The following is a 15,426-nucleotide window of genomic DNA, read 5'->3' as shown; positions in this document are numbered from 1 at the left end:
AACTTAGATAAGGTTCAAGTATTTTCTTCTCTCTGTATTGCACACTTTTAATTACATTCCAAAGAATTTTAAGAAGTTAAGATGCTTGAGTAATTCTGCCTGTGTTTACTGATACCATCTTGGAAATTAGAAACCTATAAATATTTTCATTCTATTTGGGTAGAGATGAACAATCATATCACTCTATTGATATGCTAATATTTGGAATATAAAAGTACTCAGATTGCAATTTTAGAAAGAACTTTTAAATTTACTTATTATTTAATCTCCTTAATCAGCCTTTCTTTATCTTCATTAGCCATTTCAAGATTTTATTGAGAGTTGTGAAAATTCCCTACTACTTGTATCACACATGAGCGAATTCCTATTATGCCTTAATTTCTGTCTGTAAATTTATAAAAATAACATGTATCCCTTCTGTCTTTATTAAATATTTGTAAATCTTGCTTCCTCTTGTATCTCCAGGCATTTCAAGGTAAGGCTGGTAAACGGCTTTCCATTTTCCTGAGAAGTTTGAAGCAATCAGAGGAGATATCCACAAACTGTTATCTCTTCATCTACCCATTTTCCTGCCATTGTGCTGGTATGTTCTCATTGCACACAATGAATTCCCTCTCTTCCTGGCTAAGACCATGCCACCTCATAAGCACAGGGTCCCGTTTATTCTTGCTTACTCAAGGAAGCTATTTCAGTAATAATCTTTCTATTTTTTTAAGAAAGGGTGTTCCATTCAGTATCACATGTTTTTCACTAAGATAGAAAAATATTGTTTCACCAAGATTAAAGGAAAATCAAAATATAACCAAACTAAAGCAAAACAAAACTCTTGTGATTCCATTGATCTTGTAGGTTATGTATGATTTTTTGCCCTCCTTTGCCTCACATTGTTTATTCTCCTTTTCTCTAATTTCTTCCCACCTATCTTGTTGAACCCAAAGCAGTACATATGTTTTTCCGTCTACCACTCTACTCCACTCCATTCCATTTTTCCTTGTGTAGGTCACCAAGAACTTTCACATAGCTAAGTTCAATAGTTAATTTTTATTCCTTATACTAGGTTGAATAGAGCCTCCCAAAACTCATATTTACCCAGAATTTCAAAATGTGACCTCTTGAAAGGAGAGTCTTTAAAGATATAATTATTAAGATTAGCTCATACTGGATTAGAGTGGGACCTAATTCAATGCCTACTGTTCTTAAAAAAGAGAAAACAGAGACACACAGAAAATGCACAGAAGAAAAAGCTATGTGATAATAAAGGCAGAGATTGGAGTTATGATGCCACAAGCCACAAAATGCCAAGAGTTGTCAACAACCACCAAAGGCTGGCAGAAGCAAGGAAGGAATCTCCCTTAGAGTCTGGAGAGGGAGCAGGGCCCTGCTGACATCCTGATTTCAGACCTCTAGACTTCAGAACTGTGAGGCAGTAACCATGTCAACCCTGGGAAGCTGAAATACTCCTTATCTTACTTGAACCGTCAGTAGCATTTAATTCAGTTACTCACAGTTTTCTACAGAAAACATTGAATTTACTTGGCCACCAAGACAACACACTCATCTGTTTTTTCTTCTTCTTCTCTGAATGCTTCTTACTAGTCTCTTTATTTCTACCTGATCTCCTAACATCAGAGTGCCCTAGAGCTTAAACTTTGCACCTCTTCCTTTTTTAAAAAAAATCAACAGCACATTTTCTTTCTACTCTCATCTAGTCTCATGACCTTAAATCCCATATATGCTGATGATTCTTGAATTTATATTTGTAGTCCAGACCTCCCACCTGAACTCTATTTGTAGCTTCCTTCTTAACATATTCCTATTCATGTTTAATAAGCATCTCAACTATAACATGTCCAAAACTGATAAATCAACGTGTATGACTCTGCTATTTTAACAGGGAGCATTTATGTTGTTTCTCTAACTAATAAATAATAAAGATTAATAACCGAACAATAGCTTGGGTTAAATATCTTGATAATTTTTCTCCCTCAATGAAGTTTTGATTTTTGAAACATGAAACATGGACCGTAAATATTATAGTGTCTCTTTTCCCTTAATAAGTTACTTTGTCACTTGACTCAATAAAATAATAATATAGTCTTCCAGGAAATACTTAACAAAGTATGTGGTCTTATTACTTTAGTATGGGGAATTTAAAATATAATTTATGTGCTATTCTAATGAATGTATTTTTTTTCTTGTGTATGTATTATATGTGATTTATAAATACCTTTGTACTTTTTGTACTTTGAACATAAAGCCAGCTTCAAGGCATATCAAAAACTATACAATACTGAAATAGTTTGGATGTCTTCTCTGAATCTCATGTGGAGATATAATCCCCATTGTTGGAGATGGGGCCTACTGAGATGTATTTGGTTCATCAGCGAAGATCCCTTCTGACTTGGAGCTGTTCTCGTGATAGCGAATGAGTTTTCATGAGATATGGTTGTTTACAAATATGTGGCACCTCTTCCCCACTCTCCCTCTTCCTCGCACTCTTATCATGTAACATGCTTGTTCCTACTTCACCTTCCATTATGACTGAAAGATCCCTGGGGCCTCCCCAGAAGCCAGGTAGATGCTGGCCCCATGCTGCATAGGATATTCAGCTGGCAGAACCATGAGTCAATTTAATATCTTTTCTTTATAAATTACCCAGTCTTGGGTGTTTCTTTATAGCAACACAAGAATGGCCTCACACAAATATCCACAGATTAAACTTCAATATTTCTCAAGAGTACATAAATACACAAACACAAATAATAGTACTCAAAATATCCACTAGCGAAAGATAAAGAACAAAACATTTTGATAATAAAACATTATCAGAAAGTTTTCATGTTTTCAGACAACCATTGAACGTGGTAACAGGCCTATCTTTTCTCCCCAAGCAAGATTAGGGCATCCTAGTTGATTCTTTTTTTTTTTCTTTTTTGAGACGGAGTCTTGCTCTGTCGCCCAGGCTGGAGTGCAGTGGCGCCATCTCGGCTCACTGCAAGCTCCGCCTCCCGGTTCACGCCATTCTCCTGCCCCAGCCTCCTGAGCAGGTGGGTCTACAGGTGCCCACCACAATGCCCGGCTAATTTTGTGTATTTTCAGTAGAGACAGGGTTTCACCGTGTTAGCCAGAATGGTCTTGATCTCCTGACATCGTAATCTGCCCGCCTTGGCCTTCCAAAGTGTTGGGATTACAGGCGTGAGCCGCTAGTTGATTCTTAGTAGAGAAAAGAACTGCAGAAGAATCGTAAATAGTAAATAATATTATTAATTGTCAAAGGAGATGCTGAGAAATATACAAACGTGTGTTAATAAAATATGATAGAGTAAAAAAAATTCTGTGTGATAATTTACTTGTGTAATGGATTGCAATGTACAGTTTCATCCTGAAGCTGTAGTATAACTGGTACTGAAGGTTTGGGAACATGGGTATACACTACATTTAACCTGAATATAAGTATGCTCATGGTGGGTATGAGCCAGTTTGGTGGGTGATTGGAAACACCTATAATGTATCTTCAATGGGAATGGAAAGTGGGATAGAGAAAAACTGAGCAGAGCAGACATCTCCTGTTAAGAGAGCCACGTGTAAGTTCAAGTAAGATGTCCTTAGGTCTCCCAGAAATAAAGCTGGATGACTTTTCTGACTAGAGGTAGAAGCCTCGTATTTGCCAAAATGGACAAGAAGCCATGATCTTCTACTTTACATTTCTGGCTGTGACACTTCCCCTGAGCATCTGACTTGTATATTCAATTGCATATGTGGCTTCTCCACTTAGATGTCTTATTGGTATCTCATACTCAACAGGTCAAAATTAAAATACTGGATTCCTGCCTATCTCCAGCCCTGTGTCTTTTTCTGTCATCCCACCTCAATTAATGCTCCAAATAGCATCCAGCTGCACAGATCCCAAACTCAAATTATCTGTTTTGCTTCTTCATGCAGCTTCTTTATCCATTACAGTTCAGCTGTCATTCCCTGGCATTAACTGAGGAATAAGACAGGTCTCTTACTATTCTCAGTATCTAATTGTAAAAAAATTTCTTTTATTTTTGATTTAGTGGGTATGTAGTAGGTGTATATATTTATGAGTTACATGAGATATTTGGATACAGACAGGCAATGTGTAATCATTTCATCAGGTTACATGAGGTATCCATCACCTGAAGCATTTATCCTTTGTGTTACAAACAATACAGTTATACTCTTTCAGTTATTTTAAAATGCACAACTAAACTATTCTTGATTCCTTTACTATTTTTACTTCCCCCTCATCAAATTCATCAGCAAGTCATGTTAGTTTTACATTTTATTCAAAATCAAATTACTACTTCCTACTTCCTCTATTACTGTGCTACTGCACACAGCCATTATTTCTCCACTAGAATACGGCAACCAACTCTAATTGACTTTTCCCTTTCAAATATCACTTTGCTACAGTCCACAGAAGCCAGAATAATCCTCTATTAATATATATAATATTATATTATTTCTAGCTTGTAATGTCCAATGCTCTTCTATTACATTTGTTGCAAAACGCAAACTCTTTCCTGGGCCTTCAAGTTCCTCCTACAGGATTTAGCCTACCTTGCATTCTTTTATTATTTCCTTTCATATCACCTTACTAATTTCTCCTTGTTTCCCTGTTCTCCTTTACTTTTTTTCCCACTTCCCAAATAAGGTAAGCTTCTGCCTAGAGCTTTTGCCTTATTTTTCATTCATTTAGATCTTACTCTGCACATTCTGCAACTACTTCTAGTAATTTACATTTAAGTTTTTAATGGAACGTCACAGAGGTCTTCCAAGAATGTCCAATTTTAGTCATTTTCAGATTAATTCACATTAAGAGACTATATGTGATGTTATTCATAACTTACTTTAAATGTGTCAGGTTACAGAGTTTCATAGTACATACAGACTGATTATCTTGAGCTTTAATTATAAAGATGTCACTGTTCTTATCAAAAATTTACACTTTTGCAATTAATTCTCCCTTTTTATCTGGAAGCACACAATTCAGAGGGAGGTATTATAAATCCTTCAGCCAGCAGATTGAGAAATGATATTTTATTGGTAAAATTAGTGGCCTTTAAAATAGAATAATAAATGTTTAAGATGGGATCTTATTAATAAAGTTAAAGATATTAATGATGTGTGGTTGACTTAATTGTCTTTTATACACTCAACCCTGTTACATTCATAGGCTATCAATATCCAGAAAGGTCTGTAGCATAGACCCTTGAGTGTGAGTACATGGATTGGTCACTAATATTGTGTCCAGTCTCTGAATTAGGTGCTTTTTGCTTGATGTTGGTTCTAAGGGGAATACCTCTGTAATGGAACTCCATCAAATTTATAAAACTTAGAAAATAAGGTTCATGAACCATGTTATGTCAAGTCTGATAATAAATATTTAACTTTTAACTGTCAATGTAGTGGCAGCAATTAGTCTACAATGTGCTAAAACTTGTGGATAGGATATTCCTTGCCCTTTGAAATCACTTTCTACTCCTAACTGCTAAAGATAATCTAAGAGTTAGGCTTTACCATGCTAATCACTAGTTTTTGTCCTAAGCCCTCTACCCAGTGATTACCAGAAGAACAAATTATTTAAAAGCTCAAACTAACTTAAAATTAATTTATTCTGATTATTTCAACTGTTTGTTCATGAAATGTTTAGCTAGACTTTGGGGGAAAAGTCTTTTAGATAGCCACTCCTTTTTCTGTTTCTTTTCTTAAGACAGCATGTGAATTTACTGTGTGAGGAGAAAGTGCATCCTTGCAACATTCATAAACAACTTGTTCTTAATTAGCACATCCTCTAGGTTTTAGCTCTTTTTTTTCCCCAGGGGCTTCTCACCTTGTTTCAGTTGTAGCTGAGTTTTGATGCAAGTGTAACTCAGGGCCTGCTCAGGGTTCCCTCACCTACCCTGGTTGACTGAGCTTCTTGCTGGCTGCAGAGCCTGCAGTGATGGTCAGTTTTTCCATCCAGCTGCTGTCTTGGCATCCCCTCTACCTTCCAGGATTCTGACTTCTGCCTCGTAAACACCTCATCCTGACACAGCAGGCCCCCTGAAATGGCATCTGACATTTAACTCAACAATTAAAAAACAGGAGAAATAAATGCTTATCGAGAAAGCGAAACCAAAGAGTTATGGCCATTCTCTAGGTTGGGAGACAAGACAGTGTGAGAGAGAAACTCTTTCCTGCATCCTAAAATTGTGACTTTAGGCCTCAGCAGTCCATGCCTCAGAGATGTTTCCTTAATACTAAAGACTAGTTTTGCTCTTTAAATGGAAGCACAGGGAGAGAACATGCCAATCAGCTTCTTTCAACTCATTCTCCTTCTCTTCCCTCACTCTTTACCTTCACATTGTCATGTCCAAAATCAGGCCTCCTTCTTCACTAATGAGAAAGGGAGGATTTGGGCCCACATGATCTTCTGATCTTGATAATGTTATACTCTTTACATACTCGACAAAATGGACTTTGCCTATGCAATAAATGTGACTACTTATTTGACCTTAACATAAGGAGATTATTTTGCATCATCCCAGTAGGCCAACTGTAGTCATAAGACGCCTTGAAAGACACAGAAGCCAGAATAAAGTCAGGAAGATAGCAGAAGTGGAAGTCAGGGAGATTGGAAACATAAAATAGTCTCAACTCATCATTTTTGCCTTTGTAAATGAGAGGTGGGCACTAACACTGGTGGCCTCTAGAATCTGAGAGTAAGTTACTGCTGTAGATAGAAAAGACCCTTGGAGAGAACTTTCCTTTCTCTCTGTTCTTCCTTATTCTGAATGTCCTCCTACTGTAATTTCTCTTTTTAAATTGTAGATTGCCATCAAGAGAAAACCATCCTCTCATTTTAGCTCAGGGCTTTCATAGTACTAAAGCGGCTACATTGTCTGGGGTATATACCCAGGGGTGCATTGTTGCATGCTAGGAAAATTTAGAACATAAACGCACAAGAGGAGTTTAGGAGTGGCGGTTTAATAGGCAGAAGAGAGTAGGAGAAAGAGAAACAGTTCTCTTTATAGAGAAAGAGAGGGGTCTCGGAGCGGAAAGGACCGGTGGGTGGCAGATACGCCAACTTTCATTTTATTTTATTTTATTTTATTTTTTGACAGGCTCTCATTGTCTCTCTCAGGCTGGAGTGTAGTGGCATGGTTTTGGCTCACCACAGCCTCTACCTCTCAAGCTCAAGCAATTTACCTGCCTCAGCCTCCTTAGTAGCTGGGACTACAGGCATGCACCACCACGCCCGGCTAATTTTTGCATTTTTAGTAGAGACAGGGTTTCACCATGTTGGCCAGACTGATCTCAAACTCCCGACCTCAAATGATCCGCCCACCTCAGCCTTCCAAAATGCTGAGATTAGAGGCATGGCATGAGCAACCATGCCCAGCTGATGCGCCGAATTTTATAGTCATGAGTTTAAGGAGGCAGTGTCTGATTTACATAGGGCTCACAGATTGATTCAATCAGGTATGATGCTTACGTAATACACAGGAAGGCAGGTCACCCCACTCTAATCTTATGCAAATAGACTTTCCAGTTGATTGGTGCCATCTTGTCTGCTCCTTACAGTACATGTGGCTGACATAGAGAAAGGAAGATGGAGCTGCCATCTTTTTTTTTTTTTTTTTTTTTTTTTTTTGAGACAGAATTTCACCCTGTTACCCTGGCTGGAGTGCAGTGGCAAGATCTCAGCTCACTGCAACCTCCCGCCTCCTGGGTTCAAACAATTATCCTGTCTTAGCATTCCGAGTAGCTGGGACTACAGACGCACATCACCATACCTGGTTAATTTTTGTATTTTTAGTAGGGAAGGGGTTTTGCCATGTTTGCCAGGCTGGTCTTGAACTCCTAACCTCAAGCGATCCGTCCTTCGTGGCCTCCTAAAGTGCTGAGATTATAGGCGTGAGCCACTGCGCCCAGCCAGAGCTGCCATCTTGACCATTTCTAGGCCCTATTCCCTCCCGCCATTCACTGGTGCAAGCTCCCAGCTTGCTTGTCTATGTCTGCAGCTCAGATTTCCAGGCTGCTCTTTGTTCGAAAATGATTTAGGGCTGCTTTTCGTTAAAGAAACCTTACCAAAGGCTACTGTACCCTCACTATCTGCCTAAGTAATTTCTTCTTAACTCCTGTAGTCCAGGTATCAACTACACACAGAACCTTATAAATCCCAATCATCCTGCCTCCTCATCCATGTGTGTATGTTCTACTTTTGAAAATATAAAACAAATGTAGTTGTTTTTCATTAAAATATCTGTATGTAGCACCATCTTAGAATCTCTTTCCCTCTCTGTCTTTTATCTATTGATCTACTATGATCATTACAGATCCCTTATATCTTGTATCTTGGTTTGTTCTCAGTGGAAACATTTTAAATTGATTATTTAGGAAATTGTTTGTACAAATTAAGATTAGGTAAACTCTAAAAGATAAGAAAGGTGAGAAATGTGCTTATTGAGCTAAAATTTAGAATCAGTAGTAAGGTGGAAACAAAGGAAGAAAATGGGAAGCATACATTTCTTGAAATGTCAAACGTCACTGGGTGATTTTATTATCTGTACCTATTACCTCACTTTAGGATCCTACTTTAACAAGTATTTGTAACAATCTTCTGCTGTGTCAAATGCTGTAATGAGAGTTTTACATATATTATAACACTGGATCCTCAAAATTATACTGTCAATTAGGTATATTACAGCTGTGTTGGAAAGTTGAAATTGTGGTTTATTGAGGAAAATTGACCAAAATTATTTCAACTAGGACTGAAGCTCCTGGAATTAAGATGAGGTAGCTGGAAATGTAATAGATAGGCATTTGCTTTTTCTACTATATTTCTGCAGGATATCTCTCAAGAACCTCTACTTCTCTGAATTTCCACTGCCTTCACTTGATTCAGGTTTCATCACTCAAACATCTATGTTGATTCTATCCCAGTCCCCTACCATCATTATCTTGCCACAGTGGTTGATTCTGTGATTAGGTGAATGTTTCAGAATACTATTCTGTCTTTTCAAAGATCAAATTTGTACAAACATTTAAGGACCTACTATCTTCATAACATTAGAATAAATACTATGACAAATAAAAGCACTAAGAAGATGTCCCTTCCTTTAAAGAGTCTATAGTTTATTTGCACAGGTATTGAGATGTATCAACACAAAGTTAAAACAATACAGAGTAGTCTATTAGTGCCGATATATGGGTATGAGAATTATATTACAGAGAACTAATTTTGAGAGTTTGAAAGGCTGGGAAAGGCTGTAACTTGGCATGGTTGAAAAGACTATAATGAAAATAAGGTAGCCTAAAAGAGTATCTGAAATATTTAGATAGTTTATTGGGGAGAATGAAGGATGTTTGGAAGGTAACAAAATACACAGGTGAGAATAAACATGGAGTTTTGTCACTATAATAGCTTCCTCCTAGGGTCAGTGAACCAGGAATTCTCCATGATGCTGCTCTGGGACCCACAGTTGCATGGATAATTTTTAACTAAATTAGGAAGACTTTTGATGTTTGACTTCAGAAATTAACACTTTGTGAAAGTCATGGAGAGCCATTGAAAATCTGTGGGTGAGAAATATCATAAAAATTCAAGATTTTGGAAAAATGAATCTGATAAATTATTTTGGATGAGACCAAATATGAGAAGGGTGAAGAAATTTGGAAGAAGAAATGGAGGCTGAAAGCTAAAGGAATAAAATTAAATAAGAACATTTAAAAAACCATATTCTCCTAGATGTGAGTGAGAGTTATTCTTAGTAGTTCTTGGAAGCTTAAGAATGTCTCGTCCTCTTTTCTTGGCTCGATATTTAATAAATGTCGGTCATGGAACTGTGTTGAGATGAGAGGAAAACAATGAAAAGATAGAGTGATCTCAGCATTTTATCTCAAACTACTGCCCTAGATATCTAGATAAAAGCAAATACTGAGAGCAATTTAATTTGGGATAACTGCTTTTATTACAAACATCTACATGAAATCAACAGCTTGTGAAAATGTGTTTTTCTACTGTCAATTTACACTTGATTCTTTTTGCACATCTTACACTTTTTTTCTGATAAGATTATAAATATGAATCAAGCTCTTTTGGTTACACATGCTGATTAGATGAAGTCAATTAAACAGTAGAGATGGGTGAACATGTATAACCAAAAAATATTTAAAATACCAACAAGAAACCTTAATATAAAACTACTTTCTGGATGTAAGTTTATTTAAATGCTCTGTTATTCTCATGTTGTATTAGTAACCAAGGCAATAATCATTAATTCAATCACTCAACATGGCTTTAGATGGGAGGGCACAACAGTAAATAAAACAAAGTTCTAGTCTACCTGAACATTTATGTAAATATTTACATATAGGATTTAGAGATTGTATTAATTTTCATGCAAAAATTTTACACAAGCATCAGAACATTATATACAAAAAGCATCTTCCTTTCATGGTGAGAAAGATCTTGGCTTCCTGTCTGAGTAGAATAGATCATAGCCATTATACTTCTATTTTAGTTTGAAAAATTTTCCAGCTCATTACAACTTACGAGGATATTCATTCCAGATCACCCTTTATTTTTTCCTCATCTCATTTCTCTGTGTTCAGATTACCCTATAATGACATAGAAAAACAATAGGTGATATTTCTAGTTCTCAGCCTTCCACTCACCTGTTTTGTAATTTTAAGCAAATCACATAAGCTTATAAGTTTTCATTATCTAACCTGTGGGAAAAAATTAAGACTTTAATGAGAAAACATTTAATTGAGACACTGGGGATATGTAAAACCACCAGGCATAGTGTCAGGAGCCTTGATTTTGCTTGAATATTTTTTTTTAAATTATGTTTAATAATGACTAAGAAAAAGAAACTTTGTATGTGAAAGCAAAACAAAAAAACTAACATTTGATAGAATAGTTTTAATGCAGAATTAAATTTTAAAGAAGCTGAAATAAAAGAATTTGAAAACATTTCATTTTGGAGCTAACATTTCTAGGAGTGACAGAGCCCCTCACACTCATGTGTTTGATGAGAAACAAATTTACCCTCTCCTGTTTCTATCAGTGCTCAGGTAGAAGAAACCTCTCAGAGGCTGAGAGGCACCAACAGATCAACTAGAATAGTGCTGTGGGCACAATGCGTGCTCAATTATAGTTATAAATACCATGAATGGTCATACTACAAAAGGAGAGTAGTATATTTCTTTAATTGAAGAAAGTATATTTACCATATGTTTCCAATAGTGTAAAACACACCAGCTGGCACATCTTGGACATTCAGCATATGTTTTTGTGATTGATTTCTACCCTATACATCCAAGAAATGCTTATGAATCTTCTTGAATGTGTTGCCTGCTAAGATGTATTATAAATGCTTAAAAGACATTGTTTCCTCTTTGCCTTCCACGCCCAAACCAAAATAGTCTAGATTTTCCTTGCTTTGAATTAGCAGCCAAAATGACTTCACTCTGTAAAAACTTAAGAGTAAGCTCAGCCAAAAATTCAGATATACTTACATGCATACCCATACTCAGAACAAAGAGCTTAGAAAAGCTTCGCTTGGCCTATTTATGTCACTATTATGTAGCAGGAAGTGTTGCTACAGGAAGTCAAAAAAATTATCTAATAGGTGTGCTTACTCATCAACTCAAATAACTTTTTGAAGGGAAAAAATGTGTGTTTCTGTTACAGTGAATAGATTTAGAAATACTTATCTCAGGTCTCATTCTATTTTGAATTGTGTCAAAGACAGATGGATAAAAAAATAGTTTGTCAAATAAGGGAGATGAATTTCTTTTTTTCTAGATTTTTCTTTATATGTTTTATCAAAGTATTGCATAGTACTTGCAGCTGATTGACATTTCCCTCCAGAAAGGCTAAAGAGTCATAAAAAGAGTGAAGGGGGAAGTTGAGTTTTACTGCAGGGATCTTCCAGGTGTAGTGCGTAGAATTTTGGAGCATAAAATGAAGGGTGGACTGCATTGAAAGTTTGGCATGGTGATATTTGTCAGAGACTCAATGACACATCTTTACCCTAAATCGGAATACAACTATGAGTTTACTTCCTCTGGTTGTGTATCCCTCAAGCTTAGAACTATTTGGTATACAACTTTTCTGGGCAACAAATAAAAGCATAGATGAGAGTAAAATTGGAATTGTTATAAAAAATGCCCTCACATGGGTAAGAGGGCAGTTGGAGGTTGAGAATTGGCACTGAATACCACTCAAAAATGAAATGTTCCTGTGTATTAAGCCTTAATCAATTGGTATTCACTTTTTGTGAATGGCTAATATTTAAACATCAGTCTCTATCAGAATTGAGAAAGGGTCTGTAGAAAATAATTTTCTTAAAATACAAAGCAAATCTAAAAAAGTTCCCAATTGCTAAAGCACATAGGACTATCCTTTTCCTTTGCAATTTGCATCCTCAATGTGTTTTGTCATGTTCTCGGGAGGGCATACACTTTTACTTCTTTTCTTCTTTCTCGTGTCTTTCTTTTTTTTTTTTTTTCTTTCTTTATTTTTTTGCCACTGATCCTCCCTATATTTCCTTCAGGATAAAAGACACTCTTATGTGAGATCTTCTCACTTCAGCGTAGTGCTATTACGCGCTCCTGGGAAGCCCCTGTATTCAAATTTAAGGGTGACACCACACTCTCCCTTGCTTGAATTCTTGCAGATGTGAGATCACCACCATCCCCTTCCTGGAAACATTGTTTGTCTTGCCTCCCTCACTGCCACCCTCTGCCCGCTCCTCCTGCTTCCCTCTACTCCACAAACTCCTGGAGGTCTTGTCCACCGCCAGTGCTCTTTGCAGCTAGAAGCTGACCCAGACCTTCCCAGGTCACCTCTCAGCTAACTCACTCGGTCTCCTCTCTAAGGCACCTCAAATTAGTGCCTTGCGGGGGTGAAGAATGGTCAAAAGCAGGCTGCTAGGTCACTCTTCAAGGTTCACAGGACAACCTTGTGTTCTCAGTGCATCACTTCAGTGCTCATATTTTTATCTTGTTTAATTGATACATAGTATTTTACATACTTATGGGGTACATGGGTTATTTTGTTCCACGAGTAGAATGCGCAATGACTAAGTCAGGATAATTGTGACACCATCCCCTTGAGTATTTATCATTTCCATGTATTGGAAAAAATTTAAGTCCTCTCTTCTAGCTACTTTGAAATATACAATACATTGTTGTTGACTAGTCACCCTACTCTTATCTTATCTTTTCTTATCTTATCCCTTGTAACTGTATATTTGTCCCCATTGACCAACATTTTTTCATCCACGTCTCTCACCCATATACCCTCTCCAGCCTCTCCTGTCTATCATTCTATTCTACCTTCACGACATCAACTATTTAAGCTCCCTCATGAGTGAAAACATGCAGTAATTGTCTTTCTGTGTCTGGCTTAATTCACTTAACATAAAGACCTCCAGTTCCATCCACGTTGTTGCAAATGATATGATTTCATATTTTTTTATGACTGAATAGATTCCATCGTGTATTCATACCACTTTTTCTTTATCCATTCATCTCTTGATGGACACTGAGGTGGATTCCATATTTCACACTTTTGCTATCGGGAATACTGCTGCAATAAATGTGTGAGTGTAGGTATCTCTTTGATAAACCAATTTATTTTCTTTTGAATAAATACCCAGTAGTGGGATTGCTGGATTGTAGGGTAGTTCTATTTTTAGTTATTTTGTTTGTTTGTTTTTAGAAATCGCCATACCGTTTCCCATTGTGGCTTTGTTAATTTATATTCCTGCCGACAATGTATAAGAGTTATTTTTTTCTCTACACCCTCACCAGCATTGGTTATTTTTTGTATTTTTGATATAAGCCATTTTATGTTTGATGAGAAATCTCATTGTGGTTTTGATTTGCATTTCCTTGTTGATCATGATGTTGAACAACTTTTTTAGTGTATTTGTTGAAAATTTGTATGTCTTCCTTTGTGAAATGTCTATTCATGTCTTTTGCCTACTTTTGAATGGGATTATTTGTATTTTTTACTATTGAGTTGTTTGAATGTCTTATTTATTCTGGATACTAGTCCCTTGTTGGATAAATAGTTGCAAATAATTTTTCCCACTCACATTGTATCTTCACTTTGTTGTTTCCTTTGCTTTGCAGAAGCTTTTTCACTTAATGTAGTCCTATTTGTCTATTTCTGCTTTTGTTGCCTCAGCTTTTGCGATCTTAGCCACAAAATGTTCACCTATACCAATATCCTGAAATGTTTTCCCTGTTTTCTTCTGGTAGTTTTATAGTTTCAGGTCTTATGTTTAGGTTTTTTGATCCACTTTGAATTGATTTATGTACATAATGAGAGACAGGGGACCAGTTTCATTCTTTTGCATGTGGATATCCAATTTTCCCAGCACCATTTATTGACGATGGTGTCCCTTCCCCAGTGCGTATTCTTGATGCCCTTGTTGAAAATCAGTTGACTGTAAGTATGTGAATTTATTTGTAAGTTCCCTATTCTGTTCCATTCATCTATGTATTTGGTTTTATACAAGTACTATGCCGTTATTGTAATTATAACCTTGTAGTTTATTTTGAAGTCGGGTAGTATGATGCCATCAGCATTGTTACTTTTGCTCAGCATAGATTTGATTATTGAGATTTCTTATTTCATACAAATTTGACAAAGGTTTTCTCTACCTCTGTGAAAAAATGATATTTTGATAAGACTTGCATTGAATCTGTAGATTACTTTAGGCATAATGGTCACTGTAATAATATTAATTCTTCTGATGTATGAGCATGGGATGTTTCTTCATTTGTTTGTGTCCTCTTAAGTTTCTTTCATATGTGTTTTGTAGTTTTCTTTATACAGGTGTTTTAGCTCCTTGATTAAATTTATCCCTAGGTATTTGCTTTGTAGCTATTATAAATGGGATTGACTTCTTGATTACTTTCTCAGCTAGTTAATTATTGGTATATACAAACACTATTCATTTTTGACATGTTGATTGTGTGTCCTGCAACTTTACTGATTTTATTTAGCAGATCTAAATGTTTTTGGTGGAATCTTTAGTTTTTTCTGGATATAAGATTATGTCATCTGAAAAAAGGGACAATTTGAGTTGTTGTTTTTTTTTTTCCTCCAATTTGGATGACTTTTATTTTCTTGTGCTTGATTGCTCTGTCTGGGACTTCAAGTACTCTGCCAAATAGGAGTAGTGAAAGTAGGCATGACTGTCTTTTTTCAGTCCTTAGAGGAAAGACTTTCAATTTCCCCCATTTGGTGCAATGAGGTATGTTCCTTCTGTGCCTAGTTTATTAAAACTTTACTAAAAAAGAAAGTTAAATTTTATCAAATACCATTTCTGCATCTATTGAGATGATCATACAATTTTTATGCTGTATTCTATTTATGTCATGTATCACATTTAT

This window comes from Mandrillus leucophaeus, unplaced genomic scaffold (assembly GCF_000951045.1).
Source record: "Mandrillus leucophaeus isolate KB7577 unplaced genomic scaffold, Mleu.le_1.0 Scaffold90, whole genome shotgun sequence".
NCBI classification, from domain to species: domain Eukaryota; kingdom Metazoa; phylum Chordata; class Mammalia; order Primates; family Cercopithecidae; genus Mandrillus; species Mandrillus leucophaeus.
Note: the sequence above shows the minus strand (reverse complement) of the source record.